A 14,581-nucleotide genomic window follows, 5' to 3' on the forward strand; every position below is an offset into this window, starting at 1 on the left:
TTGTTGTTGTTGTTCACCACACTTGAATTTGTTCTAGTATTTGTTAAGTAAAACTATTTATATCATCATTTTTAAATGCATTACGGCCATTTCCCCACAAGTCCCTATTTTTTTTCCTGAGTATTACTGAAGAAATACAGTATGTTTACCTGGCAGAGGAATGATTTGGATGAATATAGGATTGTTGCCTGTTTCATTGACCTCACCAATGTCAACTTTTCTGTCTGAATAGACACAGCTGTAGGTGGCTGAATTTTCTTGTTTAAAATTAGGGAGGATAAATGTAACATCATCCTGGCCAGTCAGTCGTTCCATAAGCACCCCGATTCCATCTTTGCAAAGGTACATATTTGTATCCTTGTGTGTAGTGGAGGATGTTAGACCAAGAAGGCTGCATTTTATAGTCACATTCTGCCCTTCTCTTGCATCTCTCGTTGTTACATAAATGTTTGCACGGTGAAAAGTAAGAGATTGAGAAGAAACATTCTGCCCTGGTATTGAAAAAAGACAAAATGTAAATGCAAACTCTCCCCTTCTCTTGCATATCTAGTTGTTACATACATTTCTGCAGGGTGAAAAGGGGGAGAATCAGAAGGAACATTCTGCCCTGGTGGTGTTAAAACAAATCAAACAAGTCATGAATTATAAACTAACTATGTGAACATAACCACCAAATTTGCACAGTAAAATGGCTCTAATTCACTAACCTGTCTGGCATGACAATTCCACTACCCATGTAGCTGGAGAGTTCAAAGAGAGAGAACACTGATGAGGTCATCACTCATCATACCTTTATTTATTTATTTATTTATTTAGTGTACTGTATCTAAGTGGTATGTGGAGTTAACAGATGAATTACATATCTTTAACATGTTCTGTGCTGTGTGTGTGTGTGTGTGTGTTTGTGTGAGAGAGAGAAAGAGCAAGCGAGATACAGAGATGGTAGATGACGAACACTTGGATATTAGTATCGCTTACATCAGCGGTTCCCAAACTTTTCCCCCTGCGTACCACCGCCTACATTCCGACTCGGCTCGCGTACCCCCACCATCCGACACATAAACACATAAAAACGTAACGCATCCCCCCGCGTTGACAATATTTGTCCGTTTTCCGGTTTTAGGAGCGTGCATTTGGTCAGTTAAAAAGTTATGAAAAGTAGCCTGCATAGTAGCCTAACTACATCCACATACAATATCTTATAATAAGCCTACAACAACGCCTGACAAGGATGTATTCGTTTGGACAACATTAGGCTATACAGCCTACACTGTAAAAAATGACACAGTAGAAATGCATGAAAAATATGAGGCAACTTATTACACGTGAAAATATTAGGGGAAAATATAACCCTATTATTTTTAAGAATATAGACTTTAACAAATCATGGAAATTTACTTAAATTATTCATGTATAGAAAAAAAATGTGGAAAATATCTCAATGCAATTAAGCATATTCAAAATAAAAATCAAGGAAATTTCCCTGATTTTTTCTGGTTAATTTTGCATGATAAAATCACGTGTAATATAGTTGCCTCACTTATTTTGAGCAGTTATGCATGTTTTAAATAATCTATTACCATACATTTTAAAGGATGTGGTGTATATACACAATTAGAGAATCAGTATTTCATTTAACAGCATTTATTCAGTGTAAATTAAACCTGACGTTGAGGGGGAAAAAAACAATAGCTTGGGCATTAAAAAAAAACATTTAAAAATATTCAGATGACTGACAGAGATATAACACAAACATATAATTTTCATCAACATCTACACAAAATACTCCAACTCTCTGCAAAAAAAGCAGTATGGGGTCTGGCCGCTCAGCCAAACTGAGTAATCCGGGACAAAGGGGCCTTGGTCAGACAGGTAACCAAGGACACAATGGTGACTATGAATGAGATCGAGAGTTCCTTTGAGAAGATAAGAGAAGTGTAAAGGACAAACATCAGTTCAAAATTGTTTTTACACAACAATTCTACTACCAAATTTAGGTTTTTCTTGTCACGCTGCAGGCAAGTTGTGAGAGGCTATATGTGCACAATAATGTTTATACTTTGTTTTTTCACATTACAAAACAAAACATACCCATGCATTTCAACAATGTGGCTGACCAGGATATGATGCCGTCTTGTGCAGTGTGTCAAGGTGCTCGATCTACAATAGTCCTCCATTGTGTCCTCTCCCCCTGAACTCTTCTCCAGAACCTCCTGGACCATCTATTGGTAAAAGAGAAACAATAACGGTGATAAAGTGTAACTCAAGAGTACAAACAACCTAGGGTCTATTTATGGTAGTATGGTAGCAAAATTGCGTTAATTGGTGGAGTTTTGGGCAAGACCGTTTTTTGCGTTAACACTGAATGGGCTTACAGTGAAAGCTAAGGGGGCAGCAAGCACGTCGAAATAACAAACGCTATTTTAAACCACTGGCAGTGCTCAAAATATAATTACACTTGGTAGTGTGGTGAGAGTCTTTACAGACGAACTAAAGTATTATAAACTTTTGAAAGTGTATAGGGAGGTTATATCAAGACCTGTATCTGAAGGAAGCAAATTGCCTAGATTCGTGTTCCGTTAACGTCAAATGAGCGGGACACTTTCGATCTTGCAGCACTGGATCTGCAAGCAGATCTGGCTGAATCTAAAAAACATGCCTTACGTTCAGCCAGATCTGTGAAGTGCTGCAAGATTGAACGTGCCCGTTGATTTGACACTACCGGAACACGAAGCCAGGCTTCCGCATTTGGAGAACAGACAGACAAGGATTTCTCCTAGTGAGATTTTAATTTTAAATGCTCACCCATTTGGCCTTTTCTGCAGCATCCCCTATGGCAGAGGTGTTCTCTCCTTCTGCACCAGGACATTGATGTGCCTTGTTTGAAGAGGACCTCTCCATTTCAGAAAAGTGAAGAATTTAGAATAGAAGAACCTGCTGGCACAAATTCGGCAAAAAACACAAAATTGGAATCTTAAAGGGTTGCTTTAAAAATTTAAGAAATTCAGTTTCCAATTTTGGTTAATTTAATTCAACTAAAGGGTAACAAAATCGTTTTTTACCTTACCCACTGGCCAAGTGATCTGATGAAACTCTGATCTGATGAATCTCAATGAAACTTCCATAAGAAAAACCAGGCTGCAGTTTGAGGTACTTTTTTAGTCCACGGTACTGGACCTTGATGAGCATTTTGCCAACCCTGTTAAAACAAACAAAGTCCATAATTATATAAACACAAGAACCACAATTGACTCTCAGCAGTATATCAACTAACTGGCAAAGGACTTCCAACATTCATTCTGACATCATTTACCATGTAGACTACCAAATGAAACAAACAGAAGTGTTTATGTGTTCAAATATGTTAACATAATCGCTAAATAACCCAAATAAAACCAACAGACACTTAACTAATATCAGTGCCATATCATTACTGAGAATGGACAATGCACCGTTAACCAACAGTTACCTTACACCACATGTAGCCTATGCTACAAATGCCGAAAAAGAATGCCCTGGTGGTCTCAGCTAACGTTAGCTACGAGCAAAATATGTATAACCCGAATTAAAAGTAAATAGAATTCAGTTCAATCAAACGTCAATTAGTTGACAGACTGCTTTAATTAGTCAGTCAACAGATCCCTTAGTGCCAGACAAGCATTTGGCACCACACTAGATCGCTTAGAACAGTGGAGTCCTGGCTAACTAATGTTAACCAGCTACGTTAGCATGTTAGCTATTCCCTCAGTGGCTATTAAAATTCCAACCGTCTTTTCGAATTTGTTACAGAATGATTAAGACGTCGTTGACTCCAATATTATATTAATGTCAGTTAACAGTGTCCCAAGTATTACAAATGATTATAAACTTGGCCATTTCAAATTGATACGGTTATAATATAACCTACCGAAGTGAAGGTTAGCTTGCTGGTTAGTTTACCAACCATCTGAGTACAGCTAGCCACCATGCAACTGTTAAGCTAACTTCACCAATATTTCCTAGGACCTAGTAGCAGAAACACGTTGGTATGAAAATATATACCTGTGATGTGGCATTACTTAATTGTATATTTGTGGTAGTTTTCATTCTAGCTTTCACAAGTAGCAGGAACAAATTACTTTACCTTTTACTAATCCATGCTGAACTTCAATGGCGTCTGTCTTCTTTTCAAAATCTCAACTGAAGGACGTTTTTCAGATGTTCAAAATATTTGAGGAAAATGCTGCACATTTATCAGAGAGAAATTGCGCAACTTCCCATAATTCTTTTAGGGAACATTTTCTCTGAATTTTTTTCTCGCAAATGTAGTTGATTTATTTGGGGAAAAACATAATAATTATTTTTTTAAGGCCACTGCTTCAAGAAATAAAGTCATACATGATTTTTTTTGTGTAATTTCCGTGGCACCAGGATTCATTTTTTACAGTGTAGAAAGGCTAAACTTAGGCTACCTTTAGTTTGTTAAATGTAAAGCCTAGCTTAATGTTACCTTTCTTGCCCATCTGAAATAACTCCTAGCTTTGCTCTTTCCCTCCTTTCTGTTTTTGTTGTTTTCAAAAACCTGTTATAACCTGTTATAAACGTTCCCCCCACGGACCATCCAACGCATTCAAAAGTAACGCATTCTAGCTATTCCAGGCGTCATGTTTAATAAGCTGCCCTTTTTTTGATGAACACATTATAAATTATATCCTTTAATTTCATGTTTCCATATCATTATGACCTGATTCGAAATTATGTATTTATTCATGAATTAATTACAAAAGATTAAAAAATTTCATTTTACACCTGTCCGCCATAGCCCTTTTCATCTCGCGTACCCCCTAGAAGCAGCTCACGTACCACCGGGGGTACACGTACCACAGTTTGGGAATCCCTGGCTTACATGATTACAGTCAGTGAACTGAAACTGATTATTATTTATCATATCCAACATTGTCCTTCATCACTAAACATTCATTATTTCCACAGATGTACTCACATATGAGGATGAGTTGCAGCCCCATCGCTGTTTCTGTCTGTTTGACCACTTTGGGTTAAAAAGGTGAGGTTGTGAGAGGTCATTATTGTTAAGGGGGGAGGTGCACATGCTGCTGTTTACAGGAAGCAAGTCTAAAGCTAGCCAGTTAACTATGAAAAACCACACAAACACCACCATCACTTTTGCTAACGTGCAAAATGGTTTCTTTTTCTCAATAACAGTATATGCTGTGAAAGGTTTTGTTTGTGAGGTGTTAATGCAGAACAGCATGGTGCAAATTCTGGATGGCTGCTGCCCTTCACCTGAACATATTCCATCAACATGAATATAAAGATGATGCCATAGTAAAATTCATCAAAAAGTGCCAAACTGTTGCATAGTGTTGCTTTAATAACTAAGCAACTCGCTTATGGCCACCAAAATGGCCAGCAGCGGCATTGAGTCGATTCCTGATGCTACAAAGAAAATAGGACAAAGTGTAAAAATGTACACAGTCCTGAAATCTAGGAACAATGAAGAGGCCCACAAAATGCTGGTGATGAACCACTGACAACAGTTGATAAACATGCACTCATCTCAGGGAAGGTATTCTGAACTGCTGATTCACTTTTAAATTTCACCTCAAATGTTATTTTTAGCTCTGAAAAATGACAGAGGTCTAGACCTCGGTGACCTCACAGCTGTCAGCTGTCTAAGGACCTGATCAGAATCATTAAGTTGTCTGAACTAACTTCTGTGGAAAGCAATAGTTTTTTAAATAATACTTAAAAGTGACCTCCAATACAGCAACATCCACCATAATGAAATACTAGCTCGACTTCAGCATGATTCGTCCTAACCAGTGAGTGGCTTGCTGATGCTACAGACAAAACAGGACAAAGCTGAAACAGATGAAACATTTATTTGCACGAATGAAAATGTATACAGTCCAGAAATCTAGAAACAATAAAGAGGCCCACAAAATCAACCGATTTATTGTTTATAGTGCCGTATCACCATGCAACACGGTCTCAATACACTTTACTTAATACGCTTTACAAAGTCAGAGCAAGACAAAAAAACCAACAACAACAAAAAAACATGATTCCAGACAGATCACCGTGACTTATGGTTATGGTTTTTGGATTTGGCAGACGCCTTTGTCCAAAGCGACACATAAATACAAAACAACATAATATTTAAAATTGAACAGGGAACAGATTAGAATGTTGGTCAAATATAATAAGGAGAATAGTAATAATAAACAACCATATCAATTCAATCAATAGCCTAATAAAAATAAGCAATGAAACTGAAGGGAAAGGCAATAATAAAACAATAATGTCCATTCAATCAATAATATAAAAACAATGACATGGTAAGACTACATTAAGGAGAATATAAATAATAAACAATAATGTCAAATTCATTTATGAAAATAAAACAATATTATACAAACCATAACACATAAGCGCTTAAACAACGTACAAAACAAAGTACAAGTTGAATGTCTTTAGACCCCTCTTACAAATACCCCAGTGTACCCGTAAGTTGGACTCACCAACGTACCCATAACTTGGACTCACCAGCGTACCCGTAACTTGGCACAGACATCATTACAAACAAATGAACAATTAATAAAAAAGTAAAAAATAAAAAGTGACGACGGAGAGTACATAAAATACACAACATGCACAGGCAGCAGTGTGCTGGACGGAGAAGCGTGAGTCACCAGTGTATCCGTAACCCAGCACGATTATTACAGACACACACACACACACACACACACACAGCACATGTTAAAGATATGTAATTCATCTGTTAACTCCACCCGTAACCCAGCACGACTATTACAGACACACACACACACACACACACAGCACATGTTAAAGATATGTAATTCATCTGTTAACTCCTCCCGTAACCCAGCACGACTATTACAATAAATAATAATACAAATATAGACGATTCACAAAACAATTTACAAAACACAAAATTATGAACTGACAACAGCACAACAGATGTACTTCTTTAACATCTTCCTCTTCTTTCTATTAAAGCAGCACAAAAGAGTGATGCTTATTTACAAAGTGCTGAGTGAGCATTTACGTATTTCTTGAGCTAACATGGATTCTTACTCTTCAACATGAACATCTGTCGGTTGGGTTGTCTGTTTAATTGTAATTCGATTACAATCAATACAATTAATTGTATTGAATATACCTTTTCTTTCATGGGTACATGAAAAAGTCATTATAGATAAAGCTATTATCAGCACTGCAGCAGAGAGTAGTAGTCGTATGACATTCATTTGGAAGTGAGCTGTTGCAGTAAATTCTAAAACAAGAACATAAAGGACATGAATATACAAACACCAGCATGGCAGTGACAAAGGAGAAAAAAATCCATTCATTAGTTAGTCAATGGTCAACTTGACAAATTCAGTAGGCTCCGCCGCCCAGTCCAGCACATTTTTTCCACAAAAATAAATCACGCTGAAAGGCCTATATGATTCAAACTGTCTCACTAAATTTCATTATCCACACTCAATTCTCACTGATATCTGCTAGACAACAAGTACCAAAACATGATTAGTTCATAGATTTCACATGTAAAACTAGAAATGCAATTCCGAGGAATTACACGAGGGGATGCAGTCTGCTGGTTAGGGTGTTTGTGGGGCTGTTGAGCTTGCTGCTAGCTGGTTGGTAGGGTAATTGTGATACCTGCAAAGGTGCTTTTGGAGTAACCAAATTTGAATCTTGTGTGACATGGCATTCTTGAGATATCATACTCAAGGTGTTTTTGACCTTGACATTTGACCTTCAACCTCCAACTTCTACCAAATTTGAAGCATGTACGTCAAGCCGTTCTGGAGATATAATGCTGAATGCATGAGATATGGCTGGGACTTTTATTTTGACACACAGGAAACACTTTAACAGGATGTGTAGTTCAGATAGAGCTAGATTGTATGCTTAGGAGCTGAGACAGTTGAATTCCTCACAGGTGACACCTGTGCCAGTGTTCTGATTAGCCTGGGAACTGCTCTGAGAACTACTTAACGAGCGCAGCTGGCTCTATTATGACATCACAGCCCCCATTCAAGTCTATGGGGGAAAAATACACTTTTAATTACAAATATCTCAAAAAGTATAAACTTCTCAAAAATGAAAAACGGATAGGACGGTAAAGCCTTGGAAGATCTACGGAACGGTGTTTGAACCAAATTTGTACGTTAAGCGGTTTGGGCTGAATAGCGCGCACAAAAAGGTAAAAAGAAAAATAATAATAATAAGAAGTTTTCGGATTTCAATAGAGGGGATGCATCCCCTCTAATTAATTTTATACAACCCCACCTCCATCTTGCCTGTTCATAATTCTGAGAAATTCTTGAATTGTGTGCATGTGTGCATGTACATGTTTATGTTATGTGTGTGTGTGTGTGTGTGTGTGTGTGTGTGTGTGTGTGTGTGTGTGTGTGTGTGCGTGCTTGTGTGTGTGCCTGCGTATGTGCCTGTGCATGCAAGCGTACATATGTCTACTGTGTGATGTGTCGTACGTATGATTACTGTGAATGTATGTGTGTGTGTATATCTGTTTGTGCACATGTGTGCACATGAAATGGGTTAACATGACCCCTGGAGGCAAACATACGGAAAAAAATGGTCATCCAAAACTTGGCATGCATTCGGAGGGTGTCATAATGATCCTACACTTTTAATTTTGTGCAGTTTTGACCTTGTCAGCCAGAGATATTGTGATGAAAACACCTAATTTTTTGCTTTTTAATTTTTAACTAGGTGGCTCTATACATGAAATAAGTGGTAATGGGATGGATTGACATGCCCCCTTAAGACCAACATACATAAAAAAGGTGGACCTCCTAGGCCCTACGGTTCTCGAGATATTCACAGAAAACTGTCTCCGGCCACCTACAGGCCAGTTGGTGTATAGTAATATAAATTAATTTATTGTGTGGCCCCCCATGAACGGAATTCCATGAAACTTGGCGTGCATACAGAGGGTGTCATAATGATCCTACACTTCCAATTTCGTGCAGTTTTGACTATGTCACAGATACCTGCGATTACAACACCTCATTTTTACTTTTTTGTGTTTAACTAGGTGGTGCTATACATGAAATGAGTGGTTATGGAATGGGTTGACATGGCCCCTTGAGATCAACATACAAAAAAAAAAAATGGTCCTCCTAAACCTTACGGTTCTCGAGATATTCACAGAAAACTGTGTCTGCCCTACCCTCCTATCGGGGGGTGCAGTCCAGCGGGTGGGCTACAGATCAAAATGAAAAACGATGGTTCCATGCTATCCATATGGGGTTACATGCCCACCAAGTTTCGTCTACCCCGGTCTTTCAGTGTCCCGGGAATCATTGACAGAAATTTGGACATGCGAAAAAGAAAATAAATTCTGACTAAACCTATATGACCGCCGCGCAGCGAAGCGGCGGTCATAATAAATAACAGGGCACCTACTATGATTATTCATGTTATTATTTTTGTATCCTCACATTTCAGATTCTTCCCACAAGTGCTTAAACCACTTACTGTACATATCAGAGGAGTTAATCTTTTATACCTATATAGTTAATCTTTTATGCCTGTTGCTTTCACCTCAGTGTTGTTCACTGCAGTTTAGTATTTGATAAGTAAAACTATGAACAATGAATCGTAAGAAGTATTTATAAATACATGTAAATACAGTTTACCTGACAGAGAAAGGATTTGGATGAATACAGGATTTTTGCCTGTTGCTTTGACCTCATCAGCTTGGACCTTTCTGTCTGCATAGACACAGCTGTAGCTGCCTGAATCTTGTCGTGTAACATTAGGGAGGGTAAATGTGAAATCTTCCAAGCCACCCAGTTGTCTCATACGCATCCCAATTCCATCTTTGCAGAGGTAGATTATCACATCCTTAGGTGGTGTAATACCAACGATGCTGCACTTTAAATCCAAGCTTTCCCCTTCTCTTGCTTTTGTTGTTGTTGCAAAAATGGTTGCAGGGTTAAACGTTGGGAGACCTGAAGAATCATGTTGCCCTATAGCAATAATAAAGAAATGCATATATAATATATATAATCCACAAATGTCATACAAAACCATAAAAGGAATTTACAAAAATGATTTACACACCTGTCTGACAAGACAATTCAACAATCCATGTAGCTACAAATTTAAAGAGAGAGAATACTGATGAGATTGATGAACATTGTGATATAAAAACACATTAAGGATATACAATAACAATTAGTATGTGTGTCTGTGTGAAGAGGGGGAAAAGAGGGGGGAAATGCAGAATTAATGAGAACAGATTGGGTATTACGATCAGATTGGGTATTACGATCATACAGTAGGATCCAGTGTCCCTTCCAGAACTTCAGTAAACTAAAAGGATCATACAACCAAAGCAAACCTGCCCTTAAGCTTAAAGAAAGACATGTACTCACATAAAAGAATCATTTGCAGCCCCATTGCTGTTTCAAAAACGTTGTGTTGGCTTCAAAAAACAGCACACCAGAATTAAGTTCCCCTTTTTTAGCTTGGTTAAGTGGGAGTATAACAAGGGGGTGGGGAGTAAGCTACTGTGACCTACTGTACATTCTCTTCTTTGGTATTTCTCTTAAATGTCTACATTATATAGCCATTAACTCATCCTGAGCGAACACATTGGTCTTCAGTGATGTGATGTTGATTTCCATGTTCATGATTAGCTGATCAGACTGCAGATAGGAAAACAACTGGCCTCAGCCATAGCCATCGACCTGCCTTTTCAGCAGCCACTGCAACACAACTGGCCATAGCCATCGACTTGCCTTTTCAGCAGCCACTGCAACACAACTGGCCTCAGCCATAGCCATCGACTTGCCTTTTCAGCAGCCACTGCAACACGTGTTTTACAGCTCCTTTTAATGACCGTCCTCAAAAATAAAAATCTAACTGAAGTGTTGTGGCTGACTGCTACAAAGCCTCTGGCACCTATTTCCACTGGTCTTGTGTGTGCTTGTCATGTTTACTGGGGCACAGCAGTTCGCATGCTCCAGTAAAAAATGTTTAGGGATGCTCCATTCCTATCTGACTCTTCATTTGAGGGATTCAAATTAACAGCAGAAAATGTGTCAACCAACCCTGTTCTCCCCTACATTTATCAGCTTTTGCAAATACTCTTGAAGTGCGTATAAATTAAGCATTTGTTGTCGACTGACAGATCTTAAGCAGACCTTAAGCTATTTTAGCATGTCTGCCCAGGATGACTCATTAATAAGTAACGGACTATTTAACGTAGCGAGCTGAATAAGGAAACAAAAATAAAGAACCCGTGCGCTGTGTGGTTGTCATGTCACTTATACATCAGAGTCAGTCTGCTTTATTTAAGGCTCACTTCTCGCTCTTGACGTCTGAGGTCTCCCTGTCAGTTCAACTGAACTCATGTGGCCCTGTGCACCCGTGTGTTTTGGAAACGTGTTGCTCACATCAAACTAACAAAGGACCAGAAAAGCAAACATGACGATTACGTTTCTTGGAGTTTTATGCCCCCAACGTTGTCTTCAAGGCAGCGCTGCCTGGAAGGCACTAGGGTTAGGCATGGGTTGAGGTTAGGGTTAAGGTAAAGGGTAAGGTTAGGTTTAGGATTAGGTGCCTTTAAGTCAGCGGTGGCAACGCTGCCTGGAAGACGACATTGAGGGCATAAAACTCCATCGAGCTGACGGTTACGCCGTACACAAAGTGGCCAATGCATGCACATGAGGCTGGAGCCGAATACTGAATCATTCATTTGTTTGTTTGTTGGCTAGTGAGGTATTCAAATATCATTTCAATTCAAATATTTGTTTTTTACATTTATTTATTCTTTTGGTAAATATAGGCCATCACTCAACATATTCTTGTGATACAATGGTACTTGTTATTGCACTGTTCAAATGTGGAAATATCAGATGAGAATGGAGAAGTCTTTTATGTGTTCAGATTGAAGGTATCACTATCACAATTCTGTGTGGAACACCAGTGCCAATCAATCAGGTGTTAACTGGTTAGTTAAACTAGTTAGGCCTGTACCAATGGGTCACTATTTTTAATAATTTACAGTGACTGTAATGTCTGCATAAACTTTTAAATTCTGATACATCAAAAAGCCCTTACTCTTCAGGTTAAAACAAGAATAAGTTAGAAAACATATTTTGTTATTGTTTTTATGAATTTAGTTGGCAACAGACAATACGCTTTTTTTAAGTAGACAATATGCATCTGAAACTTTTCAGATCTACATAGGAGGATGCAATGACCTATTCTGAGTTGACGCTTAATGCTGCAGTAGACTACGTCTTTATTTTGGGTGCTGTAAGAAAGCTTATGTGTGGTTGCTGGTTGCAAAGACTTTGTGTGTAGTCAGCAAGCAGCACGTGTTGCAAATGATCAAGTCCTCAGAGGGAAATATAGAGGCCTAAACAGACTCAATACCAGCAGTGTAGTAACACTAATTCACTGTTATTAGCTGAACTCAGTGTGGAATGCAGATACAGCAAAATAACTTAATTCAATGAAATTCATTATTCTCTGTTATTCCACTGCTTGGTTGAATTTCCCATTGACCTGCGTAATTTAGAACGTGTATTAACCGTATGTTATTTGCACACCTATGAAGTACATCTAATTTGTTGGCCGTATCACACTTGTATATTAATTCGCTGAACTCGTTAAGTTTAAATGAACTGTCACGTTGCATCCAAGCTATACAATACAGACGTTCAGAACATAGTAACAATGTAGCATATGACGGACGTGGATTTTAGCTAGTTGGGTGACATGTAGGCAAAGTAGCCTAAAATAGTGATGTTTCAAAGCTAAGGTTCATCAGAATCTTGAGATATGCCTGCTTGACAACGGGAGAGATGGAACTAACAACTGGCCTTTGGCCATAGCAACCAGTCATTTAGAACTAGTAACGGCAGTTTGAGCTGCAAGTTGAGAAATTTGTTGATATGTGGTGGAAAGAAGTAGTTCTACAAACAATACCTACAGTTTTAGAGATTAAAACGTTTCCATTATAACAGGAAATGAACACAACACAAGTGGCAACAGTGGAATAAGCGGGATAATGGACTTCACGCCGTTCGACTAGACAAAGTTAATACTTTTCCACTTTACGTCGGGCCATTTTATACGGAGCCCCTAAGGGGACATGAGCAAAATAAAATCTAAAGTTTAGTTTCATGTGCTCACGTGAAACTTTCATGTGCTCACGTGAAACTTTCATGTGCGCATGTGAAACTTTCATGTGCGCACACGAAAGTTTCATGTGAAAAGGTTTTGCGTGCACACACAACACTTTCATGTGCTCACATGAAATTTTATGTGCGCACATGAAAGTTTCACGTGAGCACATGAAAGATTCACATGAGCACATGAAACTAAACTTTAGATTTTTTTTTGCTCATGTCCCCTTAGGGGCTCCGTAGTTTTACCATCTACAGGTAGTACGTGTATTAACTTTGTCTAGTCGAACGGCGTGTCGTCCATTATCCCTTACATATATAACTTGTTTTTATATGATGTCACAAAGGGGTGTGCTTTACCCAGATGAAGGCCATGTGGCTTCTCAGGTGCAATCAACAGCACAGTACTGCCTATGGGCTGGGTATGTTGGCGACTCTAAGCCCCCCCTAGAGTCACAGAATATTTATATTTTACCTTGCCTTGTAAATACTTCTAATGGCTTGAACCCTTCCCCCTGCACACGGTAGTATATAGGCCTATATGTGCATTTGTTTTGGAACCATAAAACTATCAACAGGCAAAGACAATCTCCAAATAGCTATATCTACCTACCAGGTAATGTTGCACAATTCTCGCGAGATGTCTGAGGGGCTCTGCCCGGTAGCCTATGTTATGTGCACAATTTTCTCCACTAGAAGTTTGGTTCACATCAAAACCACTTCGAAGCTGTTGAGATAAAAAAACATAGGGCATATCAAATGGAGTATTATTTCTCTGGCCAATCCATAGAGTGTGGACTTCTGAACTTGTCAAATAGAAATCCCAGGATTCAGTTATTCATCATTATTGTAATTTCATCACAATCAAAGGTGCATGCAGAACAATTTCAGATCTTTTCACATAAAATGGGAAACATTTGTAGCCTAGAAATCTAGACGCACCCTAGCGGCGGCAAATTAATTTGCTCAGCCTGTACGTCTAGTATCAAACCATAGGGATTTCTATTGGCTGACGCCGTGGACGTCATCCAATCACAGCGCTCTATTTTGTTAGAGAGTCTTAAGGCGGGCTTAACAGGATAACGACAGTCCTGCGACGGTGAACAATAAGGAAGGTGGCTATGGCGAACGAAGATCGGTTGTTTGAATCGGCGTTGGCGTCAACTTTGGTGGAGTTGGACTTGTGCTTTTCTTTGAAAGTTGAGCAACACAATGCACTTAAGTCATTCCTTTCGAAGAAGGATGTATTTGCCGTTTTGCCGACCGGATACGGATATGGTCGTAGCGCTGGCCTATTGCATGCCTAGGCAGTTTGAAAGACAATTCTCTGCCCGCCCCTTGGATTAAGCGAGGTGAATGGTTCGATTCCAGACTATACATTTCAA

Source organism: Alosa pseudoharengus, unplaced genomic scaffold (assembly GCF_046254945.1).
Source record: "Alosa pseudoharengus isolate Yale_2024_CS ecotype anadromous, Long Island Sound unplaced genomic scaffold, YU_APseudo_1.1 YU_APseudo_1.1_scf_19, whole genome shotgun sequence".
NCBI lineage: Eukaryota > Metazoa > Chordata > Actinopteri > Clupeiformes > Clupeidae > Alosa > Alosa pseudoharengus.